We start from the raw sequence: 18047 nt of genomic DNA, 5'->3' as shown, positions 1-18047 counted from the left end.
GTGGCATAATGAGTCCAAAGGAGCCCACCTGAGCTTTTCAACCGCCTTGCAAGGCTGCCTTGAACTTTACTACAGAAGCGCAGGGACCCCAGGACCCTACTCAAACTGAAGCTTCGAAGGAGGTGCTGTAGGTTGAATCTGACCTCCCATGACCCGAGCAAGCAAACAGATGGCATCCCTTGGAAAGTACCAGTGCAGGTTGGCCAGAGGCCTGGGCAATGAGCTAGGACTAAGGGGCACAGTGGGGACACGCCCGGCCGCTGCACCAGGGCAAGGCGAGGGCGTCCACTGCACCTGCAAACCCCGCGCCTCAGCTTGGCCCCCTCACTCCCACGGTCCAGCCCACCCCGGAGAGGCTGCCTGCGGGACTGCAGTGGAGAGGGGGTCTGCGGCCGCGAGGAGGGAGGCGGCGAGCGAGGCTGGGGAGGGGGGCGCGGCTGGCGGCTGTGCTGTCCAGGGGGAGGCGGGCAGAGGGAAGGCGCTGCCGCTGCTGCCGCCGCCTAGCCCGCCGCGACACAGACGCCGGGAGCGGCCGAGGCGGTGAGTCGCAGCGCCCTCCCTCCGCTTCTCCGGAGCCAGAGCGGAGTCGGAGTTGCAGCCGGGGCAGGTGTGCAGGGGGTGGCGGCGCCGGGAGCGGCTGCTGGGGGCACCCGCGCGCTTGGGGCGCTGCGGGCGTAGGGGTGGGTTCGAGGAGCGCGCGGTCCTGGTAACCTGGTTCCAGCAGCTTCCTCCTGGGTGCAGTTCACCCCGTCAATTCCTCTGTCATTCCCCCAGTGCCTCTGAGGGAAAACAAAACAAAATCACAGACCCTGAGGGTGGGAGGCAGAAAAGGAGAGAGCAACTTTGCCGAGGGCCGCGCATTGGCGCGCGGGGCCGGCGGGATGGGGCGCGCTGGGCGGAAGGGGGCGTTGGTGAGCCCGGCGGCCTGGGGACATCTGGAGCATCCCGCCCCGGGGCCAGGGCCGGGGTCCAGGGCAGCCGCCGGGTCCCGGGCTTGCGGAGTCGGCCGGGAGAGGCCGCAGGAGGCGGGTGCGGGGAGTGGGCGTCTGGGGAAGGGGCCAAGGGAGCGGCCGAAAGGCGCTGGTTGAACCCGGACGAGGAAATGGTCTACACTTTGGACTCAGGACCTGAAAGATTCGTGTCTTTTGCCCTAGAGGACTCGGGAAGGGTGTGCTGGGGAGATGTGTTTGAGTGTTTTTCAGTGCATACCGATTTATTTTTAGCTCCCAGAGAAGCAGGATGTGCAAAGTGGGTTGTATCAGCCCGGGAGGGGCAGGAGGTCTCCCTGTCCGCAGGAAATACACAAGTGTTTTTTTTTTTTTTTTTCAATGCTGCAGATGCTTGCTTTAACTTTTGTGCAGGGAGAAAGAATGCCATTTCTTTCTGTGGGTCTGTAGGAGGCTGCAGGCGAGGCAGCTGTGTGGGCTTCTGTGCTTACACACTAGCCCCGCGAGAAGGTCAGTGTTCTGTTCCGTAGGGCAGGTACGGCGAAACACAGAAGTAGGCTGCCAAGGTCTCACTCTCTCAGAAGAAAACCGCACAAGTTCCCTCGCTCAAAGTTTCCCAGTTTTGGCTGATTTGAAAATAATAGACCTAAGCCACTGTATTACCAAGAGCAGGCTTGGCTGTCAGGGGTTTCTCAGACCTAATTGGAAATGCTTGTGAGGTTTTTCACTTCAACTGGGAGATCCCTGTGTTTTATGGCCAAAGGCAGTAATGCAAAGACTGCAAAGGAGAGGGGGTGTGGTGTGATGGTGGAGTGTGGGTGCCTGCAGTGGGCGGAGGGGAAGGACAGATTTAGGGAGGAGCTTCAGGGGAGCAGGCTCAAGAAATTGAAATTCACGTTTACCTACCTAAGCCAGATCCCTGGAAATTGTCCTAGAATCTCCCGTGTCTCAACCACTCAGTGTTCAGTCCTGAAGACCCTCTGTCTACAGCTGTGCTAGGACAGTTGCCAACATGGACATTAGGAGTGTGGGCTCTTAGCCAGAGAGCCGGGTTTGAGCTGTGTGGTTCATTCACTAATAGCTCCTGGAACTTGGGGTCCTTACTTAACCTCTTCTCTGTTTTCTGATCTGAGGCCTGAGGTTGATAATAGATAACAAAGCTATCTCAGGGCTACTGTGAAAGTAAAATGAGTTAATACCCAGAAAGCACTAAGCATCATGCCTTGTAAGTGCTGCATAAATGTGAGCTCTTATTATTTTTGTTAGTGTGGCTGTACACCCTCTTCTCTCAGTTCCGCTGTCACTGACTTAGTTCATATTCCCAGCACTTCTTGTCTGAATTGTTCCAATTGCTTTTGAGTTTGTTGCTCCCAGTCAGGATCATCTTACTCCAGTCAATTCTCCATAACTGTTCTGAAAACAAAAATTGAAGCCAGTTATTCTGCTTAATTTCCTTTAGAGGTTTTCTGTGGTTTTCAGGATAGAATTCAGACTCCAAGGATTTTCAGGTTCCCACCCTTCTCTCCTCATTAACCTCATCTCCCAAGCCTCCCCCACTCCGCCTCACCCCCCCCCAGTGCAGCCCTGCTCACTGAGTCTCAGCATCTATCATCTCCCCACCCTTCCTTGTCTGGTCAACTCCTGTGCATTCTCTCCAGCTCAGCTGCTGCGACACTGCCTTCCAGCAGGCTGCGTGACACTCCCCCTCCCAGCTGATTGAGGTGGCTCTGCTTCATGCTGCCACTCATCATTCTGCACCATTATCTATGTATCTGTCTTCCTATCTGCAAGTGCCTTGAGAGATGGATTCTGATTGTAGGTACATGTTTGTTGAGTGAATAAATGAACATCAGTCAAACAAAATCCAGTCCTTTTCACCAATGCCAGAATCAAACACAGAGAATAATAGAGAGGAGAACCAAGCCAAGCTTTAGATCTCACACTCTACAATAAAAAACCTTGGGAAATACTAAGGAATCAAGACTTGGTCAAAAGAAATGTGGCATACTATCTTGAAACTTCTTTAGGGGTGTCCTTTTAATGGTGAGGAGCAGACTAACAATGAAGAAGTGTAATGATCCAAACACTTCTCTTTCCTTACTTCCCTCATAAAAAGGTTGACCATCTCAGATGTGGCTGTAGGGGAAGGAGGTCCAATTTTTTGAAAGGGTTGTGCAGTGAATTTGGTTCTGGAGGCAGAGGTGAAGTTCATAGCACACATGGGTTTGATAGCTTTTCCTTGAATCACAGCATCCCTCAAAGTGTGAATTTCAGATTGCCTGGTATTGGTATGATAACAGGAAACCTCCTGTCAACAAAGCTCTTCTGTTCCTTTTCTGACACTCAGTATGTTCATGGGGTGCTTTTCTGACTTGAGCACCCACTCCAAGGTCTCCAACTCCTGGGATCCCAGCACCCCTGCACAGGAAGATAGGAAGGTGCCTGCTTCCCTGAGGCAGCCCTGGAGTCTGGTTTCAAAGCTCTAGAGCAGGAATTTTTGTACAACCGAGAGAGCAAAGAATGCGCTTTATATTTTTAAAGGGTTGTAAACACAACACAACACAACACAACAAAACACGGAGAAGAATTTGTGATAGAGATCATGTCTAACATGCTTACTACTTAGTTCTTTATAGAAAAACTTTGCTAACTGTTGAGGTGAAGCTGAGACAAATTGGTTTCATTTTACATGTCATCTGATTGGTAGTGGCTGCCTGGAAAGCTGGGTTGAATAGGAATCCAAAGCTTGATCTGGGCTCAGCAAGAAAGTGTGCTGTGGTCAACTTTGTGTCTGTGATGTCTGTCTGTGAGGGAATGGGATTAGGAAATACTCCTCACCATTCCTCCCTGGAGAATATCATTTGCAGATAATGAAGACAGAAATCAGGGATAGAGCACATGAGTTAAAAGTCCCTAGGTGGCAGGAGCTTTCTACCCTAAAATGAGCAATCACCGCAGTTAACATTGATAGTTGCTATTTATTGAGTGTGTACTATGTGCCCTGCTTTACATGGGTTTCCTCATTTAACCTTTATAGTAACTTTTCAGGAGATATTTTACTTAGGACTCAATTCTGTTGCAAGTGTCAGGAACTCCAGCATTCAAACTGTTTTCACAAAAAAAGAAATGTTATTTGGCTCTGATAACTCCTCAGTCCAGAGGGAGACATTTCAGCTATGGCCTGATTCAGGCCTCAAGCATTGTTAGCAGGACCTCATTTCTCTGTTTTTGTCAGTTTGCTTTCATGGAGTTGGTACCATTTTTACTGCCATCTCATTGAGGCCCCATCCATCCCATTGTAGGATGGCTGGAAGAGCTCCAGACCTTACATAGTCTGGGCTTTAAATCCAGCCAGAAAGTGAGTCTCCATCACAGCATTGCTCACAATAACTTGCTCTCACTCATCAGCATTGATGGGGTCTTGTGTCTCTTCCTGTGACCAGGGTGCCACGTGTTACTAGGCTTGGGCTTGGTCACATGTCACATGTTTCATCTGGCAATAGGCTAAGAAGTAGCAGCAGAGGTGTTTCTCCAGCAGAACAGTGTTATACTGTCATAGATGAGATGAGCCCACAGATTTTGGATCGCAAAACAACCGATGTTCACTATAGGACTGTTAGCATTCCCTCTTCATAGGTAAGGGAAACAGCCTTAGGAGTATGCACTAACTTGCTCAAGGTCACATGGCTAGTAAACAGTGGAGTTCTGATCTGAAATCCACAATTGACACACTTAGTAGAATTACTTGTGAACAGAATATTTAAAGTGAGTTTAGTAAGTTTAGTGTGAAGCTCTAGCCCCTCTATTACTACAAATATAGCTATATAACGTCAATAAATTTTAACTTCTGACTAGCTAGAAGATATGAGAAAAATGACATAGATTTCTTTGCCTGATTTTTTTTTTTTTTTTTTTTTTGAGACAGAGCCTTGCTCTGTTGTCCAGGCTGGAGTGCAGTGGTATGATCTCAGCTCACTGTGGCCTCTGCCTCCTGTGTTCAAGCAATTCTCCTGCCTCAGCCTCCTGAGTTAACTGGGACTACAGGTGCGCACCACCACGCCTGGCTAATTTTTGTATTTTTAGTATAGATGGGATTTCACCATGTTGGCCAGGATGGTCTTGATCTCCTGACCTTGTGATCCACCCACTTCGGCCTCCCAAAGGGCTGGGATTACAGGTGTGAACCACTGCAACCTGGCCTCTGCCTGGATTTTTACTCAGCTATTTGACCAATAATTCTTGAGTGGTTTCTACATGCTCAGCATTCTGCTAGGTTGTAGGGATACAGGCTAAATAAGATCTTGTCCCGTCTTTAAGAATTTGTATTCCAATATGAAAGTGTAAGACATAATTAGGGAAGGGACTGACTAGAATCTGGAGCAGGTGGGGGAATATGCAGGAGCTGAGCTCCCTTCTAGGTGATGGTGGTCTTGCATTTTGCTTCCTGAGGCAGCCCCAGTACAGTGCTTTGTGCCACAGGCAAGCAATAAATATTTCTTGAATACATCCTTTTAAAAAACTGTGGTTAAATATACACAACATAAAATTTACCATTTTAACCCTTTTTTTTTTTTTTTTTTGAGACAGAGTCTCGCTCTGTCGCCCAGACTGGAGTTCAGTGGTGCCATCTCAGCTCACTGCAACCTCCGCCTCTGGGGTTCAAGTGATTCTTCTGCCTCAGCCTCCCAAGTAGATGGATTACAGGCGCGCGCCACCACGCCAAGCTAATTTTTGTATTTGTAGTAGATACGGGGTTTCATGATATTGGCTAGGATGGTCTCGATCTCTTGACCTCTTGATCCACCCACCTTGGCCTCCCAAAGTGCTAGGATTACAGGCATGAGCCATCGCGTCCAGCCCATTTTAACCATTCTTAAGTGTACAGTTCAGTGACATTAAGTACATTCACGTTATTATGCAACCATCATCACTATCCATCTCCAGAACTTCTTCATCTTCCCCAGCTGAAACTCTGTTTCCACTAAACACAAACTTCTTATTTCCTCCTCCCTTCCAACCTCCGGCAAACACTATTCTACTTTCTGTCTCTATGAATTGACTACTCTAGGCACCTCATATAAATTGTATTTGTCTTTTTTGTGAGTGGCTTATTTCACTTATTGTAATGTTCCCAGAGGTCATCCATGTTGTAACATGGGCAGAATTTCTTTCCTTTTTAAGATTGAATAATGTTCCATGTATGTACCATGCTTTGTTTATCCATGCATCTGTTGATGGACGTTTGGTTTACTTCCATCTTTTGGCTATTGTGAAAGCACCTCAGCAGGAGGTGAGAGAGCAGTTTCTGGAATGGGTCAGCAGACAGGGCTGCCGACAGGAGCTGTGGTTTTCAGTAGAGGAATATGACTACTGCCTATTGTGGCCTGGTGGGGAGGCATGCAGGTGAATATGGCCCTAACCATTCTCTTCCACCCTCTGGTCTGTTGCTGGTGCCTGCAAATTGTCCAAACTAGCCAGAAGCCAGACAGCAAGAAAACCTGTTGGTGTGGGACTATCTTGTAGTCCATAGAAAGGAGGAGGGAGGGTCTGGATGTGCAGGGAGGGAGCAGCTGACTCCAAGAAGTGTTCTAATTATCCCCACTTTACAGGTAAGTGAACTGAGGCATTGAGAGGTTGAGTGATTTACCCAACATTGGGAGCTAGTACAGGTTATGAAATCTGGAGACTGACAAATAATCAGAAATCATCAGCACATTTCTTCTGTCTATGCAGCTGGGTCTGGAAGGTTACATTTTCCCCAACCTGTGTGTTTTGATTCTTTTTTTTTTTTAAATTGTACTTTAGATGCTGGGGTACATGTGCTGATCATGCAGGATTGTTGCATAGGTATACACATGACAAGGTGGTTGGAAATAATCTGATGTGTACCAACTTGGCTTGGCTGTCAATAGGTAGTGTGGGCGCCTGATCAGATCCCCTCCTTTTTACAAAAACAAAATAATATACTTCACAGGCATATTTCATACTTGATTTATTATGTTTAGATAAAAATAATATTTTCCATATACTTGATGGGAGTGACAACATGTCCTTGAATCATATTTGCTACATATGAAAAAGATGTAACTTATTTTATTTATTTATTTTTTTTGAGTTGAAAGTGCCAACGGAGTCGATAGTGTCTCCTGACTGTTTAAACATTAGTGAGACCTTGGGCTGCAATAAGAGAACGCTGTTCAAGGTAAGGGAGAGGATAGTTCCCTCTGTGCTGCCCTGGCTGGTACAAGTTAAGGGGATTTCTCATGAGCTGGCGGATGCCGAGAACAGTAGCTGAGGCTATCTGGCCTGGAATCACTCTGTGGGAGTTTTATATTCTTTTCTTCACAGGCATGAAAGTACTACACTGAGGGAAAGGGATTAGACTCATCTGGGGCCAGAACTAGATCCGCTGTGAACACAGACTGGGGCTGCTTTGGAAGGCTTCCTGTAGTCCCTGGCTGGAGACTGTGAAGCTGAGGCCACAGGTGAGAAATGGGCTGTGAGCTTGTATTGGTTTCCTGTGGCCACTGAAACAAATGACCACAGAATGGTGGCTTAATGCAAGAGACATTTATTCTCTCACAGCTCCAGAGGCTGAGATGCTGGCAGGGCCATGCTTCCTGCAGGGGTTCTAGGGGAGAATTCATCCCTTGCTTCTTTTAGCTTCTGGTAGCTGCAGCGTTCTTGGACATGAGATTGTATCACTCGAACTGCGCTCCAGGTCACATTGCCTCCTGCTCTTCTCTGTGTATCTCTCCTCTGTGCATCTTTTATGAAGACATTTGTCATTGCATTTAGAACCCACCTGCATGATCCAGAATGATTTTATTTCAAGATCCTTTATCACATCTGCAAAGACCCTTTTTCCAAATAAGTTCATATTCACTGATTCCAAGGGTTAAAGCTTGGTTATGGCGGGCATGGTGGCTCACGTCTGTAATCCCAGCACTTTGGGAGGCTGAGGCAGGAAGATTGCTTGAGCCCAGGAGTTCAAGACCAGCCTGGCCAACAAGGTGAGGCTTCGTCTCTACAATAATAATAAAAATAAAAATAAAATAAAAATTAGGCCTCTTGGCTTGCACCTGTGGTTCCAGCTACTTAGAAGGCTGCACTTTGGTAGGAGAATCTCTTGGGCCCTGGAGGTAGAGGCGGCAGTGAGCCATGTTGATGCCACTACACTTCAGCCTGGGTGACAGAGCGAGACCTTGTCTCAAAACAACACCACCACCCCACAAAAAAAAAAAAAGTCTTGGACGTACGTTTTTTGGGGGTTCACCATCATTTGACCGATGACAGAGCTCAGTAGTGTACATGGCAGCTCTGGAATCTCTGACTCTGTTACGGTGCTCCTAGATTTCATTTACTGCCTGGATTCTAGGTAGTAGAGCTTTTCCAAATGCTTTTGATTTGATCATTTGGAATTTTATTCTAACCTTAAACAACAAAATTAACAAACACTTAAAATCTACCATCCTTTATTTCTGAAATAATGGGGTGAGTGAAAGAGACTGTCAAAAGTCAGTTTGATCCCTGTCTCAGCTAAAAGTTTCCTGGGCCTCGCTTTGCTGGATGGCATTGAAGGAAATGAATGGGAAAAAGAGCTGCCACTGAACCTTCTCTTCTCACCTGAGGCTTTCCCAGATGCGTTTAAAAATGCAGTTCTTCAGAGGAAGGCTAAGGATGTTGGAGTCTTTCATAAAAGGGAAGCAGAAGCAGTAGAGACTCAAGTCTCTCAGCCCGTGCTTCTGGAAGCATCCACTACAAATATCGTTTGTGAATGCCATTGGTGCATCAGCGGGTCTTTTATTTATGTATTTTCAACAATGAGCCCCAAACTAGGGCCTGTGTACATTGGGCACATAGGGTGGGGTAAAGAGTGGCTTTGGCAATGGCCTGGCGAATTCGATGACTGTAGCCCATCAAATGAGTTGTATCAGAAAAGTCCACTCCAGGGCATCAATTATTCTGTTTTATTGTCTGCATTGATCGAATTAACTGGGGAAGAGCCAAAATCCATTCAGTCTGTGCTATGGAGAGGCAGTTGTAATTAAGGTCTGTTTCTCTCTAGGGGGCAGCTAATTTTGGTTTCTCAGCTGCTTTACAGTTTGACCTCAAAAGAGAGGAAGGAAAGAAAAAAAAGTAAAATGCTCCTTCATGTTACCTATCCTACTGTATCACTGTTACCCTGGTTAATATTAACTTTGGATCCTTTTGCTTTGAACTGTGTATCGGAATACTGTGATACCTACAGAATTTAGTCTCACTACCTGAAGGAAAGGTTTGCCTTGCAGGGGACCAGCCATATAATTTGTGGGGCTCAGAGAAAAATGAGTGTGGGAATTTTGTTTAAAAAAGTTAAGAATTTCAAGATGGTGCTGGCGGAGGATTGATGCCAGTGTGGGGCCCTGCTGAGCATGGGGTTTGTGTGATGGCACAGGTCATATGCCCATGAAACTGGCCCTGGCTTTGCATATATGCTGAGGATGGTGTCCTTTTGCCTACCTGGCACTTTAACTCCCAAAGAGTGGCCAAGCACTTTCCTCTGCCTTGATTGGAGCACAGCTCTTCTGTAGGGCAAGGGCAGTAAGTGGCCTGTATATCTCCCGTTGGCCCTTCCACGTCCCTGGCTCCCTTCTCCACCTGGCTCTGTGCCCCAAGAGGCGATCTCTACCACTGTCATCAATAACCACCTTTTCTTTTGACTTCTGGTATAATTTGGCCAGGAATCAACAGGAGATGCGAGGGTGGGAGGAGAGTGAGGTAGGGTATTGATTCCCCTGTCCCTCTGCTGGTTGCACGCTGCAGCTTGGTGTGTGTATGCTAAAGACCACAGTGGCTGCCAGCTTCTCTCTCCATATTGCCACCCTCTTTGGAACGTTCCTTTAGCCACTTCCTTCCCTTGCACCTTCAGGGCTAGGGTGATCATGGCTTCCTGCTATTACTAGCCTTAGAGTCTTGCATCATCCTTCATTGCATTCCTGAACCCCTTTATGACTTTCTTCCCAATAGCCTCTTCAATGGGACTCCTCCGTAGGATGCAAGAGCAGCCTCTTTAGTTTTATGGTTGGGCTCTCACTGATTTGGTAACCCTTGGCCAGAGTTTGGCCACACCTTGCTCTGCTGCAGGGCAGAAAGAGAGAAGCTGATGGCTGGGCCAGCTCCTGGTAGGGATGGGCAATCAGAAGGCAGGTCATCCACATCTACAGTGGTGGAGAACATGTGTTTGAGAGCTAGACATTGGTATTCTCTGGCCTGACTTTGGGCAAGTCATCTCATTCATAAAATGAGTGAGACAGACCTTCACTTACAGGGCTGTTTTGAGCATGAAGTGAGATCATGTGGGCATCATGCTGATCATAGTGCCTGGCACACAGTAAGTGCTCAAGAGGAATTGTTGCTTTTAGCATTAGTTCCATGGAGTGACCCCCTCCATGGGGATTCACTCGCTACTTTTCTCTCATCTGAACTAAGGGACCGACTACACCAATGATTATCAAGTTTTCACTGATTCACTGATGTTCGGGGTGTTACTTCTGTCTTTTCAACTAGATTGTTCTGAAATTGCTCCTATCTTATATATCTTTTTAAAATGAATCTAAACAAACTTAAGTGCCCAATCCAGTAGGTAACACATCCTAACTGGCCAAGAAATATTTCTTGGCTACATATAAGAGGACTATATAGTTTATTGTTCACATCAGGACATTTTTGAGAGTGAAAGGGAAGTGCTTTCCAGTAATTACAGCAAAACGGCAGGCACAAATGGGGACTGTCCTAGGCAAGCCAGGTAAACAGAAACATAATTATTCTACTTAAGGGGGACTTAAGGCAGTTTTCAAAATACATGTTTAAAATTTGCCAGCTTACCATATTTTGTATTAGTCTGCCCCTGGTTTATGAGACAAAAACATGAGATTTGAAAAACACAGGGAAAAATATGTTTAATATGCCTAATAGATTGTTGGCCTGAATTTGAGGCAATGGGCCAGGGCCTCTTATCAGGTAGAGAACTACTTTTATACTTTGTTACTTTACACTAGGTACGTATTTAGAAACTTTCTTCTGTGCTTACTTTAAAAAAAAGATCTCCTAATTATTGTCTTTCTTGCAATAGTGATCATTTATGCTCAAAAGATGGCAAAAATAGATTTATATACATATAGTTTTTGGAACATCTTTGTCTTTGTATTTCTGGTTGCCTGGGTGACATTTCCAAGAGAATATGTGCTAATCTGCTATAATTAAAACAGAGATAAGGTGGAAACTATTTTTAGGCATGTCTATACCTTTATTTTTCTCCCCTAGACCATTTAATTGGTTTGTTTTTTTTTCTGTTTCCATTGTCTGAAGGGCATGCATAGCTTCTGTCTTAGTTCGTTTTGCATTGCTATAACAGAGTACCCGAGACTGGGTAATTTATAAAGAAAAAAAGGCTATGGGCCAGGTGCTGTGGCTCACTCCTGTAATCCCAGCATTTTGGGAGGCCAAGGCGAGTGGATCAGAGGTCAGGAGTTCGAGACCAGCCTGGCCAACATGGTGAAACTCTGTCTATATTAAAAATACAAAACATTAGCTGGGTGTGGTGGCACGCGCCTGTAATCCCAGCTACTCGGGAGGCTGAGGCAGGAGAATTGCTTGAACCCAGGAGGTGGAGGTTGCAGTGAGCCGAGATTGCACCACTGTACTCCAGCCTGGGCGACAGAGTGAGGCTCTATCTCAAGAAAAAAAGAAAGAAAAAAGAAAAAAAGGAAAAAGGTTTATTTGGCTCATAATTCTGATGACTGGAAAAATTCAAGATTGGGCATCTTTTGAGAGCCTCAGGCTGCTTCCATTAATGATGGAAAGTGAAGGGAAGCTGGCATGTGCAGAGATCACATGGCCAGAGAGGAAGCAAGGGAAGGGGAGGTGCCAGGCTCTTAATAATCAGCTCTCCACTGAACTAATAGAGTGAGAACTCACTCACCTCCCTCCTCCACCCAGGGAGGGTGTTAATCTGTTCATGAGGGACCCACCTCCCCATAACCCAGGCACCTTCCTTTAGGTCCCACCTCCAACAATGGGGATCGGATTTCAACATAAGATTTGGTGGAGGCAAACAACCATATTTAAACTTTAGCAGCTTTCTTCCTGTAGTTCTAATTTGGGGACTGGATAACTTTTTTGAAAATTGATATAGTCGTTTGGTGTCTTCTTCATTCACAATAGCTAGATGTGTATTGATAGCCAATTTGGTTAGTTGATAACATTTTTTTTTTTTTTTTAAATCACAGTTTGTCTGAAACAAGCTTAGGCAAGGGATATTTTTGGTTTAAGAAAAGAATGTGGAGGCAATCTGTAGTTTTACGGTGGAAAAAGTACATCCCCTCTGGAGGTGGATTAATCTGGTTTTGGCCTTAGTATGGTCACTCATTTAGCTGTGAGGCCCCCTGGGGCTTGTATCTTCAGGTGACAATGGAAGCAATAGTAGTACCTGCCTTACAGGGCTGTTGTGAAGGTTGAGAGGGTTAAGTAGAGTAACGTAAGCAAGGAGAAGAGGCAGCATCTCATGAATGGAAGTGCTGCTGCCCCGCTTCTCAATATCAAAGGCACAGGTGCACCCTACCTTTCAGAAAATAATCTCATACAAGATATTACAAATATTTGAATTTCCTAAAGAGATAAATTAGAGAGTTCATTATTTTCTTTACTAAAATGTTTTTGTTTTTTGTAAACATTTCAGATAATTTCTTTCAGTGGCAAACATCCTTGGGTGTATTTATTGAAATTAAAATTTCTAATTTACCCGAAGAGTTTTAGGAACATAACTGTAGTGTTATCACCTATAATTCAAATGTTCAAAGTCAGTCAGAGTTAATATTTGGGGTCTTTTCTTCCCCTATTTTTACATAAAGATGTTTGTGAAGATACATGTATCATTTGTGTGTGATACATACCTGTAGTGTTATGTAAGAGATTTTGAACATTTATCTGACTGTTGCATGTGCCTGAAGGGGAAATGCTTAGCCTGATTCCTTGAGATAGGGCCTTAAATACTACAGGTAGAGATCTGAGATGAGTAATTGGGATTATATGGCAAGTTTGAGAAAGAGATGGACTTTAATGTGTTGTTATTTAAAACTATTTAATATTGGGGTATTGTTCCGGCTGGAGTTCCTTTGGTTCTCACTCTTTTACATTGTTGTTGTATTTTTAAAGGCAGATTGTTGCACCATTGCTCTGGAGTTTGTCTTGCTGCCCTTGAGGATAGGGGAAGGAGAGAGGAAGCAACACTCAGACACATATGTGCACACCACACACATACACACACACACACACACACACACACACACACACACCCCATGTCTTTTTAGACATATGATCTAAATTCCCTCAGTTGTTGGAAGTGGAGGCTGGGGATGTGGGAAGTCGATGATGTTGAGTTCCCACCACCTTACCCTTTGGAGGACATGATGACTATTTCCATGCCAGGGCAAAGGACAAGCAGTGAGAACCAGAAGTCCATTCTAGCTTCTGACGTTTCTTGGGAAAGCAACAGGAAGACATTTAAAAAATATGTTCCCCAGACCTCTGGTGCTGTTCTCTCTGTGCCATTGCCCCCACCATTGTAAAAGTAAGGTATAAAATAAAATATGCACAATATAGAAGATTAGAAAGAAGAAAGAATTACTCTTATTCCAAATATTCAAAGGTAGCCTGGAGTATTTCTTTTCATTACTTAACATAGAGATTTTTTTTCTTAGTTACATAGTCATATTTATCTTTTTAAAAATTTTTTTTTCATTTAACCACGTCTCAAACATTTTACGTTTTATTCTGCAATCTTTGTAGACAATGCTTTATTGCATACATAATATTTTATTGAGTGTATTATACCTCAGTTTACTTAGTCATTCCATTTCTGGTCTTTTGATTAACACTGTATATACATTTTTTGCTATTATTACTTTTTTACAATAACTTTTTTTTATCCATTTGACACTACATCCTAGGATATATTTTTAGTGAATTTAACAGATTGAAGGTATAAATATTTAAAAAATATTAACACATCTTTAGCAAAAGTCAGTTTAATTTTCCAAATGGGTTAGAGCAATTCGTGTTGTGTGACTGTGTTGATTTCATCTTCTTTTCCCCTGCCTTGACCATCATCACTTCAAAATACTTTTACTAACTAATTTAAGTGCCCAGCCTAGTAGGTAGCACATCATAATTGGCCAAGAAATATTTCTTGGCCAAATCTAGGATGACTATATAATTTATTGTTCACATCAGGTCATTTTTGAGAGTGAAAGGGGAGGGCTTTCTAATAATTACAGCAAAACAATAGGCACAAATAGGGACTGTCCTAGGCAATCCAAAATAATTTCTTTTCATTTGTATTTCTTTGATGGCTAGTGTGCCTGAACATTTCTTTTTTATGTTATTATATACTAGTTGCATTTCTTCTTTCCCTAATTTTCAGTTACATGTTCTTTATCCTTAGATGTTTTTCATATCAGTTAAAATAAAAAATTTTTTTCTTCAAATTATAAAAGTAATATATGCTTGTGATAACAAGAGAAACAATTCAGGATGAAGATCCACAAAGGAAAAGCTTTGATGGCTTAATTCTCCTCCCAGGGAGCCCTTGTTAAAGGCTCGGGTATTTCCCTACCTTTCTTCTTGTGTTCGCACACAAATACACTTCATTTTAAAGATACAAAGGGGGCTTGATCTTATGTGTCATAGTATACATAGTATTCTGTAATTTGCTTTTTTTTTGCTTAAAATATATATTGTGGGCATAAGATCTTTATCAAAATAAAATACTTTTGGTACTTTTGTTACAAATATTTCCCCAAATGTTAGTATATAGCTTGCCCATTTGACATAGTTTGACATGTGTGAGTGAGCAACTGTTTCCCTGCAATTTCTTCCACTGACGGGACAGCCTGCTTTGCCCTTTCATAGGGTTTGCTACTTAGCTCTGCTGTCTGCTGGTTTTAAAAAATTTCTAACTTTCAAAAAAATTATTATTTAATCCAATTATAATTTATTTTGGTGTAGGATGAGGAGGAAATAAGGGGCCAAACTGATTGCTTTTCTCCTTTAACTTACTAATGAATTGTCCCATCACCCTTTATAGAATGAGGCTTAAAAAAAACCTTTTTATTTCCATAAAGCCAGTTATCCCTTTCATTTGTACCTTTTTTTTTTTCAGCTATAAACTAGTGGTATGGTAATCAGAAGAGTATTTTTCTAAGGGAGGGAAGAATTTGCATTTACCTGGAATTTGGTGGTTACACTGAGAATAACCTGATTCCTCAGACCCCAAATCTTTGCCTCGAACTTGAATATGAGGATGCCATGGGAGTGTGCAGTCTGAGAAGCTCAGAGTGCTTCTGCTAACGATTTCACATTCATCTCTACTGCATTGCTATGAGGTAAGAGAGCCACAAATATGATCTCATTTTACAGGGGACAAGGCTCATCCAATCTCAGTGATTCACGCACTGTTATTCCTGTTTTCCAATCCGATAATTCATTGTTTTCTATAATTCTATCTGTTGTTGTGGTCACCCTTCTGATTGCCTTTCTTAGTGGTAAATCTGTGTTTGAAACTTTAATCTTGGTTGGCTACTTTGGTTACTGTGAGGAGAATCTCAGGAAGGCTGCCTAGAATTGATGGCTCTTCCAGGAGCATTATTATTATTATTATTTAACAAGTATTTGTTGTGAACCTACTCTGTCCAAGGCACCATGCCAGATATGGGAAATACAAGGTGAATAAAACGCTTTTCCTCTCCTCAAGGAATGTACTAATGACTTGAGCATTGTTGTAGCTCCTGCTATTGTCCTTAGACGTTTACAAAAGGATATTAATATTTTGTGTTGCATCCACTCTGCTGCCGTGATTGCAATGTCGGAGGACGTTTTCTGTCCGGCAAGTCTCGCAAGTGCATTGCATGCTACTTCCTATTCAGAGAACTACTATGAGGCATTTAAAACACCTGAGGACGTGACTGATGCATATTTTATAAGCTCAGATGGTCTTAGAGATCTTCATGTCAGTGTCCTCTGTTTCTAAATAACTACACTTTTTGGCCCCAACTTCTCTTCCTTTGGGCATTTAGGTTACTCATTTGGTCAACCAGGATCTAAAAATAAACCTAGAAACTTTGAGAGTGCTTTTCCCCCCTTGGCTGATTGATGTGTGTTTTTGTGTATGCCAAACTGCGCTGTGTAACTATTTACTTTTGCATTATGTATAGCACTTAGCAACCCACAGTGGAAATGAAAGCTGAGAGCACAGACAGTCCCCAGCTGAAGCGGGGGAGCTTTTCTGCCCAAGTCTCAGCCAAGTCTCCTTCCCTCCCCCATCCTGTACCTTGCTGGCCTGCAGTTCCTGCTTTTCGCCTTCTCTGCTGGCAGCCAAATGGGGACCAGGAGCAGGGGCAGGAAGGGCCCTTCCTACTTCTACTCTTACCCATTGAGATTTCCCTCTTCAGGTCAGCGTGGGTGGGGTGAGGGGAAGGACACAGGCCTTGGCCACCACTGGCGTCTTGGCACTGGTGACAGTCCTGTAGGGTCAGAGGCACTGAGACACTATGTCTTATTTGGAGCTCTAAATACATTTCCATAAAAGAAGGACACAAGTTGTGGCTGGACCCTCAAGACAAAACTATGTGACTTCTCAGGAATGCTTTCTTTAGGGTGACATAAGTCAGTGCTTACAATGTTGCTGTTAGAGGAGATACATTCTAAATTCTAAACATTTCAGGTTAGAAAGAAACTTAGGACATGATCAACTTGTAACTCAAGGGACTGTCTCTAAAGTCAAAAATTGGCTTATTCCCACGTGGGAATGTCCCTTTGCTTGGGACTTTGGAGTGTGCTGAATGTGCCCAGCCCTTCTTTCCTTGGCCCTCTTCTGTAGCTGTAAGAATACGTTAGTTCTCTGATTTTTAGAGTAGCAATTGTACTAAAAAATTCACACCTTGATTTTACCAGAAGAGTGGGAGAAAGACCTTGGGAGTATAGATTTAATTCCTTGATTATTGCCTTTTAGAAAAGAATGCAAAACAATGTATCAGGGCTATTGTTAAAGACTTACTTTTTTTCCTTAAGAAATCAAACTTTTGTTCCTTTTTTAGGACTGTGTGCCTCTTATTTATAATACATTTTGGGGAACAGATTTGAAGAATATTTCTGTGTATATGTATATGTACACACACACACACATATATAGGCTGTGGATAAAGAATTTTTTAAAATAAAAAGTTGCTTTTAAAGTTGATTTATCTCATCTTTCTTTAGTAAAATCAGGGTTTTGTTTTTTTTTTTTAAAGGGCTGGAGAGCATACATCAGCAGTTCAGAATGATTAAATAGTACTTACTTGGGGGACAAAGTCTGTGAACCTACTTATGTGGTTTTCACAGATGGAGATAAAGCAGTAGAAGAATCAAAACCCTCCAGCCTCAGGTGAATTTTCTTTCCAACCTCAGAAGGGGTGGGCCCACTTGACACAGGAAGCATCACAGGACAGTGGTTTGAGTAATGAGAGAAGGCGTATGGATTGTGCTTAGCTGTTGTCTACATACCGAAAGACAGGATGGTCTAAAGAAACTCTCCTCATTCCACGGCCTCTGCATTTTTTTGCAGGGTGCATGCATTACACATAGGACACCTCTGCTACAAGAACAAGGAGCTGCAGAAATAGCTAGAGCTGTAGACTGCAATTGAAGAAGAGGCTAAGTTTCCAGCAGTTGCAGACAAAGAGAGAAGTCTTAGAGGCTGGCATGTCAGCCCTGGTGTATGAAATTAACCAGCCCTGAAGGTTCAGTGCAAGACCCTAGAGGATCAGGGCACAGTGCAGAATGAGGATAAGAACAGGGATGTATCCACACATCTGAGATACTTTCCTGTGCTACCCACAGCTGTAGGTATATGTACCATTTTATATGTATTATGTAAAAATATATTTATACTTAACCATTTAGAAACTTGTTGTTCTAGATGGGCCCTTTTGGTGGTAAAGGACTAGGATGTCACTCAAACTAATTTGAGTAACAGGGGTTCTTGTAGCAATGACTACTACTATCATTGATTCAGACTTCACT

At 43.7% G+C, this 18047-nt stretch overlaps 1 protein-coding gene across 4 annotated transcripts in view; it reads left to right on the top strand.

Annotated features, from left to right (window-relative positions):
* Window positions 1-446: 446 nt before the first annotated feature.
* Window positions 447-18047, top strand: part of NCALD (neurocalcin delta) — a 446431-nt gene continuing 428830 nt past the window's right edge. For 2 of the 4 annotated variants that reach the window (XM_017528903.2, XM_037738648.1), the window contains exon 1: window positions 447-540. The gene's annotated coding sequence lies outside the window, so the exon portion shown is untranslated. The remainder of the gene's footprint in view (window positions 541-18047) is intronic. The other 2 variants (XM_037738649.1, XM_037738647.1) reach the window with 2 other exon arrangements.

This window comes from Cebus imitator, unplaced genomic scaffold (genome assembly GCF_001604975.1).
Source record: "Cebus imitator isolate Cc_AM_T3 unplaced genomic scaffold, Cebus_imitator-1.0 Scaffold56, whole genome shotgun sequence".
Taxonomy (NCBI): Eukaryota; Metazoa; Chordata; class Mammalia; order Primates; family Cebidae; genus Cebus; species Cebus imitator.
This window is presented reverse-complemented; position numbering and strand designations above follow the sequence as displayed.